Source organism: Silurus aristotelis, assembly GCF_946808225.1.
Source record: "Silurus aristotelis genome assembly, chromosome: 21".
NCBI lineage: Eukaryota > Metazoa > Chordata > Actinopteri > Siluriformes > Siluridae > Silurus > Silurus aristotelis.
The window spans coordinates 19,775,798-19,791,595 of record NC_139594.1 but is presented as its reverse complement, the minus strand read 5'-3'; the positions used below and the strand labels follow the sequence as shown (position 1 = coordinate 19,791,595).

Sequence of the window (15,798 nt, the reverse complement as noted above, 5' to 3'; positions counted from 1 at the left end):
TGTTTGGTACAAGTCCTGGAAAGTGGGCAGAGGAACACCAATAATTTTTTCTGCTGTTTTAACAGTTTTCTGCAGTCTGTTTCTGTCCTGTTTTGTTGCTGCTCCAAACCATATGGTGATTGATGAGCACAGGACAGATTCAATGACTGCAGTGTAGAACTGCATCAACAGCGCCTGTGGCAGACTGTACTTCCTTAGCTGGCGTAGAAAGTACATCCTCTGCTGGGCCTTTTTCAGAATCAAGTTTATGTTGCATTCCCATTTCAGGTCTTGGGAAATGGTAGTGCCCAGAAACTTGAAGTTCTCCACAGATGACACAGGGATGTTGGATATTGTGAGGGGAAGTGGTGTTGAAGGGTGTTTCCTAAAGTCCACTATCATCTCCACAGTTTTGTGTGTGTTTAGCTCAAGGTTGTTCTGACTGCACCATAACACCAACTGCTTCACCTCCTGCTCATATGCAGACTCGTCACCATCTTGGATGAGTCCGATGAGCGTGGTGTCATCTGCAAATTTCAGGAGTTTGACAGTTGGGTCACTTGATATGCAAGTCATTTGTATAAAGGGAGAATAGCAGTGGGGAAAGGACACATCCCTGAGGAGCACCAGTGCTGACTGTCCGAATACTGGAGGTAACATCTCCCAGTCTCACCTGTTGTTTTCTGCCTGTCAGGAAGCTGGTGATCCATTGAAAGGTGGCAGGGTGTATAGTGAGGTTTAGGAGTTTGGACTGGAGAATTCCTGGATTTATTGTATTAAAAGCCAAACTAAAGTCAACTAACAGAATCCGGGCATATATTTCTGGGCAGTCAAGGTGTTGTAGAATGTAATTTAGCCCCATGTTGACTGCGTCATCCACCGCTCGGTATGCAAACTGTAGGGGATCCAGCAGCTGTTCTGCTGGATATATATATATATATATATATATATATATATATATATATATATATATATATATATATATATATATATATATATATATATATATATATATATTATAGTAAATGTGATAGTTTAGTTTAATTGTAACGAAAGGTGATTCAGGTTATATGTGGACCTTTAAGGGTCCTCTTGTGGCAAGGATTGTAAATAGTAACTTCTGTAAGTCGCTATTATTTGTCATAAAAAACATGACATTTAGTGAGGACAGAACAGTAAAAAGCCTTTTTCATCCGCATACAACGCCTTTCAGAAGCTGTTAACTTCAGTCATCAAATCATCATGTGGCAGCCATTGAACCCGCAACCCCAACGTTTGCCATGGAGCCACATGCCGAAAGCACAAGATGAGGTATTGGAAACAAGATCCCGGTGCTCTGTGCGATAACCCCTGGACTTCAAGGAAAAGGTAAAAAATTTTATTGATAGTCAAGTATTCTTGCAAAGCAACTGTTAGTGTTAAGATGGTTTTCACTCTGTTTCACACACATTTCTTTGTCTGTTCAGTGTCTATAGAATATTTACGATGTTAGTATGTAAGGTAAACAGGGAGTCTTATCTGGGCTCACACATCTCCGCCTAGTATATCCTCTTGTCTAAACAGGAAAACACTTAGGTCAGCCTTTTCTCTCCTATCTGTGTATATAATACGTTCTGCTGTCTGTAATAAACCCGAAGAGGAACATTTGCTGCATTCTGTGTGAGATGTGATTCTTTTCCCTAAATTCAGAAAGGCATTATGGGCATCGCAAGTTGTATGGAAAACTTACCCAAGAATTAAGTTTTGTTTGGGCATGATAAAAATCTTACAGCAACCAAGTGCCATCACAGCCTCAAATCTCAATCACAAACCCCTTCTATCAATGAAACATTTTTCTATGAATTTTTAAACATGATCTGGCAGCGCTGGGAAGAGACCTATTAAGCAACTGAGATAATTGAACATTCACTCTTTCAAAAGGTTGAAAACCTCCTTAAGATTACTGCTAGAGACTATGGTAAACTAAGGTAGCTAGGAGATCCCTTGCTTGAACTATAACTGGCTAAAGCAGAGGGTTATTTACCTGGGCTAGCCTTTCTGGATACAGCTCGTGGTGTTATTTCCATAGTGGAAAAGCTCCCTTACTCCCTACAAGAAAGATGGATCTCACATGCAGCCAAATACAAGGTAGATCTCACATGCAGCCAAATACAAGGTAGAGTACGATGCTACATTTCCACCATTTTCTACCTTCTCTAACTTTGTATGGGAGCAAGCATGCATAAGATATGATCCTTGCTTCTCCTTTCGTCCTATGATTTCAGTGAAAAAGACAGAACTAGCACAGAGTATCGAAACAACATATATTAGTGAGGATCCAGACAAACAATGTCCCTTGCATAAAAAAAATGCAACCCCTTAGGAGATAAAGCACTTTCTGCAGCAAGTCCCTGGAAGAGAGAAAAACATATTTGAAGGACAAAAAGTGTTCAAGTGTTGCGCATCAAACAAACACCAAGCCAAAAACTGTCAGATAAAAGTCACCTGCAAAGAATGTGGGAGTGAAAGACACAATACAGTGTTACATCCAGGCCCACCCCTCCTAACAGCATCACAACGCCGATAGAGGTGAAACAGCATGTCGGAGAGCCTGAGCTTAGCACACCATCAGTCTCAGCAGTGTGCACATAGGTACTTTATGTGGCAAACAGCGTGGCTCAAGGTCTTGTGCTAAAATATGCCTATGCAAAGTGTATCCATCAGGTCAAAGGGACAAGGCAATAAACCTGTATGCTGTTATGGAATTACAAAGTAATCAGTCTCTTGCCCGCTCTGACTTCTTCGACATCTTTAGTGTTAAAGGAGGCACGGAGGTGTATACCTTAAAAACATGTTCAGGTATCATGGAAGTTAGAGGGAGAAAGGCTAAAGACTTCATTGTCGAGTCTATAGATGGTCACATAAAGGTGCCGCTGGAATGTGACATGATCCCAGAGGATCGCTCAGAGATCCCCTCGCCTGAAGTCGCCCAATACCACCCACACTTAAAGGCGTTCACGCACAAGATACATGCCATAGATTCAAATGCACAAATCCTGTTGCTCTTGGGTAGAGACATACTGAGTTTACACAAAGTGAGAGAGCAGTGCAATGGTCCCCATAATGCACCATTTGCCCAGCGCCTTGATCTTGGCTGGGTTATTGTGGGAGATGTCTGTTTGAATGGTGCACACAAACCAAGGTCTGTCACAACGTACAAAACAAACACGTTGCTTAACGGACGTCCATGGTACCTCAGCCCATGTACCAATGTCCTGCAAATAAAAGAAAAATCTGTAAGGCATCTAAAAAACACTTAAATCTGTACAGATACTTACCAGGCGATACAAACAGACAATCTTGGGGACACTATCTTCATCGGAAGGGAGGATGATGAAAAGTTAGCACCTTCACAACAAGATGCGCAATTTCTCACAATAATGTAGAACGAAATGTATCAGGATGGGACCAACAGCTGGGTTGCACCCCTTCCCTTTATCCCACCCAGACAACGTTTACCAAATAATCGAGATCAGGCTTTAAAAAGACTCAACACACTAAAACGAAGTCTCAACAAAAAACCTGAGATAAGTGAGCACTTTGTACAGTTCATGAAAAAGTCATAGAGAACAAGCAAGCAGAAGTCGCACCCCTCTTACAGCTGAATGAAGAGTGTTGGTATCTCCCTATGTTTGGGGTGTATCACCCGCAGAGAGACCATCGCAATAACAGCAGATGTGGAACAAATGTTCTACTGTTTCACAGTAAGGGAAGACCATTGCAATTCCCTGCGATTTCTCTGGTTCAGAGACAATGATGTCACAAAGGAGATCATCGAGTATCGCATGAAAGTCCATGTTTTTGGAAATCGTCTGTCTCCCTCTGTTGCAATCTACTGGTCCCGGAAGGCAGCTGAATCCAGTGTGAAGGAATATGGCAAGGATGCAGAGCATTTTGTCACCAGAAACTTTTACGTGAACGATGGCCTAACATTACTCCCAACTGAATTTGAAGCAATTGATCTCCTGCAAAAAACACAGAAAAATCTAATCTTAATTTACACAAAATTGCCTTAAACAACAGCAAAGTCATGGAGGCATTCGCAGCAAATGACTTGGCAATAGACATCAAAAGCCTTGACTTAGACACTGACCCATTACCTGTGCAAAGAAGCTTAGGCATCAGCTGGAGTCTTGAATCAGACACTTTCACATTTCAAGTCTCTAGGGTCTCTAGAAGTCTCTAGAACAAAAAACATTCACCAAAAGAGGCATGCTATCCACTGTTAATAGTTTGTATGACCCCTTAGGTTTTGTTGCACCTATAACTGTACAGGGAAAAGCACTCATAACAGAACTAACCTCTGAAACATGTGACTGGGACAACCCCCTATCGCTAGCCAAAGAAAGACTATGGTCTGTATGGAGAGACGGTCTTCTCGAGTTAGAGCACTTGCACATTCCCAGATTGTATGTACCATTGTCTCTTTCCTCAACACAACACAGAGAGCTGTGTGTCTTCAGTGACGCCTCATCCACAGCAATTGCAGCTGTTGCCTACTTGCGAGTTGTCAATGAGCAGAGACAGCACTTCACCGGATTTGTTATGGGCAAAGCCAAACTGGCACCGAAACCAGCTCACACAATTTAACAACTGGAGCTATGTCCTTGCTACAGAAATGGCAGAGCTTATATGCCAAGAAATCGACCTAGAGCTTCATGCTGTAAAGTACTACACTGTACTGGATTACATCTACAACACGTCAAGAAGATTTGACGTCTATGTATCAAACAGAGTCTGTAGATTCAGAAAATCTTCAGTACCAACTCAATGGCATCATGTCTCATCAGAAAACAACGCAGCATACATTGCTACTCGCCCAATAGCAGCACTTCTACTGCCACAAACATACTGGTTCACCGGACCCTCATTCTTGTCGAAGGAACTGCCTCAGTGTTCATCTACAGCAGATACAAACAAGTCCAAACTTTCAAATCAAAACACTACAAATCCTCAAACCCAAGCTTAACTTAGTCATCTCAAGCGTCCAACAATATTCATTCAAAAAGGAACATTAAGAAACTGCATAAAGGGGAACGTATCACAAAAACACGCCCCTAAACCCTTTCATAGACTCAGATGGACTGTTAAGGGTGGGGGGGTCGGATGTCTGTAGCCGACCTCCTGTATAATGTAAAGCACCCTCTAATACTTCCTAAAAACATAATGTGTCAACTCTGCTTGTGAGACATTACCACCAAGGCATTGCTCACCAAGGCCCTCACCTCACTGAGGGAGCACTGCGATCTGCTGGTGTTTGGATAATTGGAAGCAGGAAACTAATCTCAAGTGTAATCTATCAGTGTGTCACTTGTCGTAGGCTTAGAGGAAAACTTGTTGAACAAAAAATGGCCAATCTGCCAGAAGATTGACTCACCATGGAGCCCCCGTTCACTAGGGTCAGCTTAGATGTTTTTGGGCCCTGGAGTGTAGTCACTCGCAAGACTAGGGGTGGGGCCGCAGAAAGCAGACGCTGGGCAGTTTTATTTAGTTGCTTAGGGACTCGTGCAGTTCATATAGAAGTAATCGAAACTATGTCCACCTCATGCTTTATTAATGCACTGAGAAGGTTTTTTTGCAGTTAGAGGCCCTTCCAAAGTTCTCAGATCTGACCACAGCACTAACTTTATTGGAGCCTGTAAGGAGTTAAAAATCAGTACAGATCACCCTGAGATCCAAGACTACCTCAGCAACGAAGGCTGTACATGGACATTCAACACGCCTCACTCATCTCATATGGGTGGATCATGGGAAAAAATTATTGGCATCGCCCGCCCGCCACATTCTAGATGCAATGTTACTGCAGTCAGGTCCAACTCGTCTTACCCATGAGGTCCTCAAAACACTAATGGCTGAAGTCATGGCAATCATTAATGCTAAATCATTAAAGTCCATTGGCTCCAGTGACTCAACTTATTCTCCTTCTCCCGCAAAGTAGTGACTGATTAGTATTATATAGTGGTATAAAAGCATTTATACCAGGCGGGGAGTGTAATCATTCAGTTTAATTGTAAAGAAAGGTGATTCTGGTTATATTTTGACCTTTAAGGGCCCTCTTGTTGTGAGGATTGTATATAGTTACTCCTGTATGACTCGTGTTGAGTTGAGTTAATTGTGAAGTGTCATGGCTGAAGAGCAGCTGAAGTCGTGACCCGCATAAGGCTGTAAGTCGCTATTATTTGTCATACAAACATGACGTTTAGTGAGGACAGAACAGTAATCATAGAAGTTAATAATAATTCACAAATCATAATGCATTTGTAATGGGTTTTTTTTTCAACTGGTATGTGTTTTTAATACATTCATACACGATGAGGTACCAAATACTACTCTGTGTGCTGATAATTTATGGTAACATTCTAGTTTTCTTAAATGTCTCCATATACTGGGAAAAAGTATGTTTTAACTAAATGTAACATTTAAATTGACAATTTAATTAACAAGACCTTCACAAGATTACAATGCAGAATTCAGAAGACTATTTCCTTGTACACAAAAACAGGGAGAAAGACTGAGAAGATGTTAAATGAACTGGCTGATTGAAGAGCAGGTAAGCTGATGATGAAATGAGGAGTCACTTGATTTACTTCCTACATTGTACATTACATAGTATGTTGGCCATAGTGGAACACTATAGTGAACATTGGTGCAAGAATGACATACACTTCCCAAGTCACCATCAGGGTTTGACAATACGGGTTTAACATATACGCTCATAACTCTTAGTACAGTAAATTATTTTCCTTATGCTAAGACTTCTGGGGATTAATTCATGTGAAACTGGTTATAGGGCAGAAAAAAACTACAACAGTAACAACAACAACAACTGAATCAATGTACAGACACATGTTTCAGGAATGATCTATTTCCTGATCTTTCCTCCAGTGTTTTGTGGTGAATCTAATAAAATAAAATCTTAAGAGACAGGAAAAAAATAGTCAAACTGACTATAATAAATGGGAAAGGGGATCAGTGGTTAAGACGTTGGATTTTTAAGCCCTCCTGGCTAAAGCAGGCAGACAGCATGAAAATGGCCCAATTGATCACAATATATGGGTATGGCGTAGCTCAGTGTTTATGATGTGGCAATTCTGATCAAAATGTCTTGAGTTCAAATCCTAGCACCATGACACTTCCAGGGCTGGGTCTTTGAACAAGGCCATTAACCCCTTAATTGCTCAGTTGTATGAATTACTTAATATTAATTTCCTCTTTTCTGGATAAGGACATCTGCTGGAATGAAATAAATATGATTTCAGCCTCATTCATTCTTCTTTTATAGGCCTGACACAGCTGCATGGGCTCCTCTCTGGGTGTGGTGGGCTTGGAGGGAGACTGGGCAGATGCTAAATGGCTTGGCTGGCTAAAGAGCAGGTTAGCTGATAGAGAAGCGAGGGGTTACATGGATTACTTGCTACATTGCAGATGCCATAGAATAGTGGACGGTAATGGAACCATACTAAACGCTGGCGCAAGAATGACATTCACTTCCCCCGGTCAGAAGAGTATGGATCACAGTTGAAAATAGAGGTTTCACATATACGTTTACAACTCTTGCTACATTATTTTCCAAATAAAAAGACTTCTAAACATTAATTTCTGTAAAATGAGTTTTATTGCAGCGAAACCAACAACAACAACAACAACAACAGGTATGTATCAGGGTTGGAAATAAAGGTTCCCTTTCGTGTTCCCGAAGCGTTTCAACGCTTCGGGAACACGCCTGAGTGTTCACCCTCTGAAATAATGTGTGTAATCAGCCAAAAATTGGACGCTGTCCGTCACCGGTAAGGTGACGTTACGAGCAGAAGTATAAAGCGCATATGAATAAGGGCAGTGGCAGCTTCTGTTGTTCAGAAAGCGCTCTGTGTGTTGTGTTGTCTGTCAGATTGTTTGTCTGATTGTTTGTCAAAAAGGAAAAAATTCCTGGAAGTTGAGCACGCTAGTCAGTTCTCGAGAGAGTCGGCTGCATGTCAATGCCATCGCTCAGCTCCCGAGCGGCACTCTCCGAGGAGACAGCTCACACTTCTTAGGTTTTGCCCCGCTTTTGCTGAGGCAGAGCGGCACGGCAGTTTCTAAGCTCACAAATGGACCTAGCAGTTGGTTTCGAGACGGGCTTGTCCCTTTCTCCAACCTCACCTGCTTGGTCCAGCACTTGTTTGCAGGCTCGGAAGCACGCCTTTTGGCGGATTCTTCCCCCTGCAACGAGAGCATTAGCTCCGCCTCTCTTCCGAGCTAGACTCGTAGAGCTATGGGAATGGGGGCAGAGCTAGGTTGCTTCCCGAGTGATGTGGCTGCGCACAATCTGCGCACCTTTGTAGCAGAGTCTCTGCACATTTTGTGCATGATCTGCACATATTGTGCGCAGCACAATGAGCGTGGCGCTTATTGTGCCGCGCACATTCTGCTCCCAAGTAGCAAGCGACCTGCGCCATGGCCTAGCTACATAACTTGGCTGGCTCATGAGCAGAACGTCTTTCTGTCCAGCTGGCACTAAAGTGTCATGGTCATAGGCGTGGCAATGCTCCAGGTTGAAGAGAAGCTTGCGAGCTATCTCTCTCCCGGGATCGCTTCCTCCCTCAAGACCCCGACATAAGAGTGGGAGGTGCCCCGGGCAGCCATTTTGGTTGAGCTTCACTGTACAGCAGCTCTGGCTCTCAGATCCACTAAAGAGACTGCTAGGGCCATTGGCTGGTCTATGGCTGCCCTGGTGTCTACAGAAAGGCACCTGTGGCTCACACTGTCAGACATGTCTGATAAAGACAGGGCCATACTGCTGGATACTCTGCAAGCCCCTTCTGGCCTCCTGGGTGATTCCATAAGCATTGTGGTTAAGAAGTTTCTTAAAAAGAAAAAAAAAAAAAACACATTATTTCAGAGCGTTAACACCCAGAGGCGTTCCCACAGCGTTTCGACGCAGCGTCTCATTCCCCCAGGGAACTGTGGTTACATACGTAACTTAGAGACGTTTCACATATATGTTTACAACTCTTACTACATTATTTTCCATATACTAAGACTTCTGATGATTAATTTATGTGAAATTGGTTTTATTGCAGAGGAACCAACAACAATTACAACAACAACAACAACAACAGGTAAATTATTTTTCATCTATAGACACATGTTTCAGTAAGGATTTATTTTCCTAATCTTTGCTCTAGTGTTTTGTGGTGAATCATGGCCAGTAGTGAAACACTAGGAAACACTGTCGCAAGAAAACATCTACCTCCACCATCGAAGGGGGCCTGGGAACTGCATGTTTCAGTATAGGTTTACTCAGATAATGTGGTGATAAAAATAAATAACATGTCATTTTTAAGTGTAAATTTGTCCCTGATGAGCAAGCCGGTGGAGAATGTGGGTTGTGGATTGTGGATTCATTCATGTAAAATGGGTTTTATTGCAGAGGAACCAACAACAACAACAACAACAACAACAACAACAGGTATGAATAGGGTTGTGAATAGAAGTTTCACATATACATTTATAACTCTTACTACATTTTTTTCCAAATACTAAGACTACTGTTGATTAATTCAAGTAAAATTGGTTTTATTTTAGAGGAACAAACAACAACAACAACAACAACAGGTAAACAATTATTTATCAGACACGTTTCATTAAGAATTTATTTTCCTCATCTTTGCTCCAGTGTTTGGTTGTGAATTTCTACTTCTGTGATTAAAATAAACTCAACTCCTTTTGGCCGAAGTGGGCAGACTACAAGAAAATTGCAGAACTGAGCACAATATATAAATTCAGCTTCATTTAATCTTATTATGGGTCTGACACTGCCTTATATCCAAGTCCAGTGCAGCTATGTTCAACAGGAACATCCTGTATTGCCATCATTCCATTGTCCAAAATGTTAGGTAGATTAGGTTTTCTATGGCTTACATGAGGGAATTGGCGAGGAATAAAGTTGGAATTTGAAGAAAAAACATTCAAAAGGGAGTTATTCATATGCTCACAGGTTTTGTATGTGAACCTGTACTCCTTTGGAATTTTAGTGTACTAGATTAGCATTAATGGCTAAATACATTTTATCTGTGAGTCTACTTACAGCACATTGACCTCTCCAGCCTGGTGGAAGAGAAGAATATGCAACATTACCGCATACCCAGTAGAAATCATTCACTGTGTCTGCCCCACACACAGGAAAAGAGCGAGAACAGGTTTTGTCACTTTCTAGACAATGGGTTACAAAGGCAGATTCACAACTATGTTGTTCATGGTTATGATCAGCATGGGAAGGCATCACGGTAGGTCGAGTGACTATACTAAAGGGAACTAGGCAGATGTCTAAGAAAGACACTGGGTAACAGCCATCCAGAAGGCAGTTCATTTTCAAAAAAAGGGAATAAATGTTTAGGAAGCCTAACAGCAGGCATTATAGAGTAATGGGGTTAGATAGTAAATCTAGTCTCACAGACAGCTAAGGGGTCATAACAGGATTTATTCTGCCTATACCAGTAAGTACAATTAGGTTAGGTTTGGTTAGGTTAGGTCAACTTTATTATCCCTGAGGGGCAATTTGTTTCACAGCCAGCAGAATCCGTACAATCCCAAAACACACAACAACAAACAAACAGTACAGAAAAAAAAAAAAAAAAAAAACATTTAATAAAATAAAAAACATTTTAAGTATTTAAAAACCCAATAGCAACTGGTACAAAAGAATTTTTAAAACTATTTGTCCTGCAAAGCGGTAAAGAATATCTACCTGAAGAAGGTAACAACATAAAAAGATTCTGCAAAGGATGGCTGGAGTCTCAACATTAAATCGGCCTTCCTCAGAGTCCTTGCTTTATACAAACTGTTTAAATCAATCAGGTTGGTGCTAACAATCTTACCACACACTTTAACAATACCCTGAAGTCTATTTCTATTTTTCAGATTAAGCGATCCATACCAACACACAAATGTAAAAGTAATAACTGACTCAATAAAACTGAATAAAATATTTTCATAAAAGTGCTATCCACGTTAAAACCACAAAGTTTCCGTAAAAATACATACGCTGGTGAGCTTTTTTACAAACAGCATCCACATGGGCCCCAAAAGTCAAATTTTCATCTATTATAGTACCAAGATATTTAAAATAATGTACAATCTCAACAGCAGGATCATTAATAACCACACGAGAGATGGCTGTACGATTCTTCCTAAAATCTACAATCATCTCTTTAGTTTTTAATACATTAATGTCCAAAAAGCATAGTTTACACCAATCAATAAAGTCTACCAATGCAGAACCGTGCACATAATCATCATTATTAAGGTGGGAAACGATCACTGAATCATCAGCAAACTTAATGATATGACGCCTCTCAAGTTGCGTACGACACTCATTAGTATAACGCACAAATAAAAGAGGTGAAAGAACACACCCTTGCGTTGACCCCGTAGAGGAAAAAAGTACATCAGACAAAACACTGTTCACCTTCACACGCTGAGACCTATTGGTTAAGAAATCCATCAGCCAACTTATCAATCCAAAATTAATATTATGAACACTCTTTAACCTTTCTGCTAGGATATGAGGTTGGATACAATTAAAGGCTGATGAAAAGTCAATAAAAAACAAACGTACAAAAGTTTTTGCGCCCTCAAGGTGTGCCAAAATCATATTTAATAGAGCACATATCGCATCATCAACACCCCTGCCTGACCTATAGGCAAACTGAAGCGGATCTAGATTTGCCTGTACCATGGTCACAAGTGCGTCCTTCACAATCCTCTCAAATGTTTTCATTATCAGAGAAGTAAGTGCTACTGGCCTGTACTCATTTAAAGATTTTGGTGCATTATTCTTAGGAACAGGTACGATAATAGACTCTTTCCAAAGACAAAGATAAATACCGTGGATAATATACCGAGCATTATGCATGATAATATCGAACCTTATGGAGCTTGTGATATTACGCTTGTAATATAAATATAGGAGAATGGCTGTGAGTAAAATGGATATTCCTGGCGATACAGGACATTACCCAGATTGGTGGAAACATTATAGGCAGCCCCTCTATTAATCTATCCATTTGACTGGCAGTATTCATGTTGCGTTAGAAGGCAGGTACGCACCAAGAAAGATGTTTAAACTTTAAATGGGCAGTAAGGTTAAACGGAATTTTTTTACTATGGGAAAGGAGGGAACAAACAAAGAAAGATGACTGAACACCTGAAAAGCGGGCTGGCATTGTGCAAAATGGTCCAGGTTGGGCAGATCAAAACTTACTTCCTTTGTTCCCATATTAAGGATGGAAGTCTGGCTTAAGTTCAGGAGGGAGAGGAGGAAGATTAATTGGGCACAGAGAAGTGACCATGCCAACATGATTCAGTTATGTTGAATCCTGGCCGAAGCAGGCAGACCACAATATATGAACACTGGGTAGATGCTCAATACCCTGGCTTGCTGAAGAGCAAGTTAACAGATGGAAAAGTCTCTGCAGCTGTCTGGCCAAGGCTGCGGTCTCGGGGCACTCGTTTCCTTTGCTCAATGTGTACCTTGACAAGGGAAATTCCTAGCTCCACAAGAAACATTATTTGTTTTTAAACTCTAGGTGGATTTGGGTCCACAACACAAGTGCATTGTATGCAGACACATCTAAGATGTTAGAAACACAACTATTGGCCATCTCCTGGTCATTCACTGGCAAGTGTAGGTGGCAGTCAGCTTGTCCAGATAGTCTACTCCTCCTTTGTTTATTGTCTAGGATAAGTATGGGCTTTTGTCACTTCCTGATGACATAGCTGCATCTTTGTGAAAAGAGGACATTAGTACCAGACTTTCTTTGGACAATATGAATCAACAGTGGTAGTAAAAGCAAATTTTGAAAAATGTGGAGCCCTGTCCTTTACCTGCAAAATTCCAGCAGGCAGCTCAGGTCTATTATTTTTTTTATTGTGCCCACCATTGTAAGTTTCCTCCTGAGAAGTTAAAATAATTGTTACACATAATATTGACCAGTAGTCATATCGAGGACTACAGACACATTTTCCTTGTTTTTTTCAGGGATGCCACTGGTAGGTTTGCCTGTGTAATTTTGTAGATTTCATGCATAGCTGGTTTTTGCATCACAGGCTGCAGATTTTTATGCTGTATTTGCCTGTCTTAGTGGGCATGAATTGCCAGAAGGGGCATTTTCTACGTAAAAGGGACAAAACCTTTAGCTACTGTCACCTATGGCCCTGGGTTGAACATCAGTGGATGTTCAAGTGGAAGAAGCTGCACCCATCTCTCCCAGACATCCTTGATGAGAGCAAGCTTGTCAGATTTCTCTGTTGTCTAATCTGAGAACTCTTGATATCATTCGAAAGGTTTAAAGCGATGTTTTGGTCTGAAATTGTTTTGCCTGTCGACACGTACCAGAGATCTGTACACTCCAACAAGAAGAACATTAATATAAGCATTTAGGCATTCCTTATAGTCATTCCACATAATGCCTTGGACATTTTGTCCTTCAATGTTTGTCATAGCAATGATGACTTCTTTTATTTTTTTATAATCTTATATTATAACTGGGTCCAAACTGAACCTAACAACACAAACGTCATAATTTTTACAAGAACATTTTAGAATTTAGTGAAAACTTTTTTGTTAGTTGGTTTAAATAGAGTAATCTGACAAAGTCAAAAAGCCTTGATGCAATAAACAAATTTATGTGGTACTTTTATACATTTAAAACCTAAAAACGGGTCAAGGAGGATTATTTCATGTAAAATTAGTTTAAATTTAGCGTAAACAACAAAAACAACAAAAAAGTAAATACATTTTCATGTATAGACACATTTTAGTAAGGATTTATGCTGATCTTTCCTCCAGTGTTTTTGCTGAATAATTTTAAAATAAGGTCTTAAACCCTCCTGGCCGAAGTGGACAGACAGCAAGAAACGGACCAACTGACCACAATATTCAATCCACAGTTGCATCTGGGATGAGAAGTGCTGTGAGGTAGACAGGCACTGGTCCATTTTTGGCTTTGTAAGCAAGCATGAGTGTACAAGCAGGTACAGGAAGCCTGTAGAGTTATTGTAGCAACGAGGTCATTTGTGAAAAATGAGTAACCTTTAAAACAACAGTTCCATTCTGAATCAGTTAAAGAGGTCTTTTGGTCAGAAGCAGATCTGCCTGGTGCAGGTTAACACTAGTTTTACTAGCCCTGTGCAAATTTGCGGAAATTTCCTGGACCTAACACCTTAGTAAAGACCTCTTTAACTGATTCAGAATGGAACTGTTGGGGTGCAGGGGTGCTAGTGCACCCCTGCTGAGATTTTCACAGGCCTTTGGCTCCATTGAACTGCAAGCCTTGAGATAAAGAGAGGCCAAACAAGCACCTGGCATTTAAAACATCCTATTTGTGGGCATTAGTGCAGATAAATTATTATGCTTATTACTATTATATTGATATTGAATGTATTTATTATTGATAAGATATAAATTAAACTAATCAGAAGACATTTTGCTCAAACTTGTTAATTGGCCATATACAGGACAACTTTGTTGACCCTGTGTATCTGAACTAATTAAATTATTATATTGAGCCATATTGATGTGTGTGATGTATAACTAAGGATGTACCTTGAAAGGTCACATGCTAATCATATAATTTTAATTATATGAAAATATAAAAAAGAATTTCATTTATTTTTTCCTTTAATTAGACCACCATGATGAACACTGTGAGTTTCTGAGCTGTAGTGAGAATTAATATTGTGGGGAGAAAAATGGCATCTATGGCTGCTTCTGTATTGTGGACAATCCCAGACCAAACCCTGATTATTACGGTACAAATTTTCTAAAACATTAATGCTGTGGAAACAAACGCTTAATTAATGCTTCAATTCCCACAAAAACATCCCTGACCAACTACTTTTTCTTCCATCAGAAGAAATATGTGATGGCAGCTCTGGCACTATGTCTCTGTCCCGCTGTCAGCTGTTTGAAGCTGGATTTCCTGATAATGAACTTCACTTAAATGACCACAGCTGCAAAGGAACAGTCCAAAATGACAGACTGGTTTTCCACTTTGATAATGATAACCATCTTTGTGGGACACATCTCACAGTACACCTAGCTGTCAAAGCAATTGGGATTGGTTTAAATTTGTAAATCAAGAAGTCAGAGATGTTAAAAACTTTCAACCATATTTACAGGCCAATGGCACCCATATCATCTATGAGAACCGAATCCTAGGAGAGGTGGACACAGCAGGGGGCATTATTACAGGAAGAAAAGAATGGAACTTTCCTTCTCCTGTGTGTATCAGCTCAATAAGACATTAAGCATGGACACAGAGCTCAACCCTATTCAGAGGTAGGAGTTCTGTTGAATAATAAACCTATATGCAAGGCATTAGAGTGTAACACTTTGCTTGCATTAACAGGCATATTCCAGATGGAGTTGGCATGTACCAGGTCACAATGATTCCCTATATGGATGCTGGCTTCTCTCACGCTCACACTGGCAGTGTGAATATAATAGTGGGCGAATCAATCTACATAGAAGTCTCTGTTCAAGGAGTGGACAGTCGTCAGATTGCCCTGGCAATAGATTCATGTTGGGCCACACCTGTAAATGAGAAGGACTACTCAAAAGTAAGTAAGCACTACTCAAAAGTAAGTAACTCTTTCCTTCTTTAGATACCATAAAAGCTGCCTGTGTTCCTAGTAGATTTAATTAGGTGGAAGATACTCAGCATGCAATGTTTAATATCTTTTACACATGAATGAAACCAATAGGCCCAGAAGGCTTAACTTCTCAATCAGGTGCTGAGG

At 40.6% G+C, this 15,798-nt stretch overlaps 1 long non-coding RNA gene across 2 annotated transcripts; it reads left to right on the top strand.

Annotated features, from left to right (window-relative positions):
• The first annotated feature begins 7,637 nt into the window (after positions 1–7,637).
• Positions 7,638–14,810, top strand: LOC310716559. Of its 2 annotated transcripts, none has more exons than XR_014530614.1 (3): positions 7,638–7,670; positions 9,428–9,466; positions 14,686–14,810. It is a non-coding gene; the product is annotated as an uncharacterized lncRNA (long non-coding RNA). The 2 variants fall into 2 exon arrangements; XR_014530615.1 differs by lacking the exon at positions 7,638–7,670 and adding an exon at positions 9,096–9,116.
• The last annotated feature ends 988 nt before the right edge of the window (positions 14,811–15,798 follow it).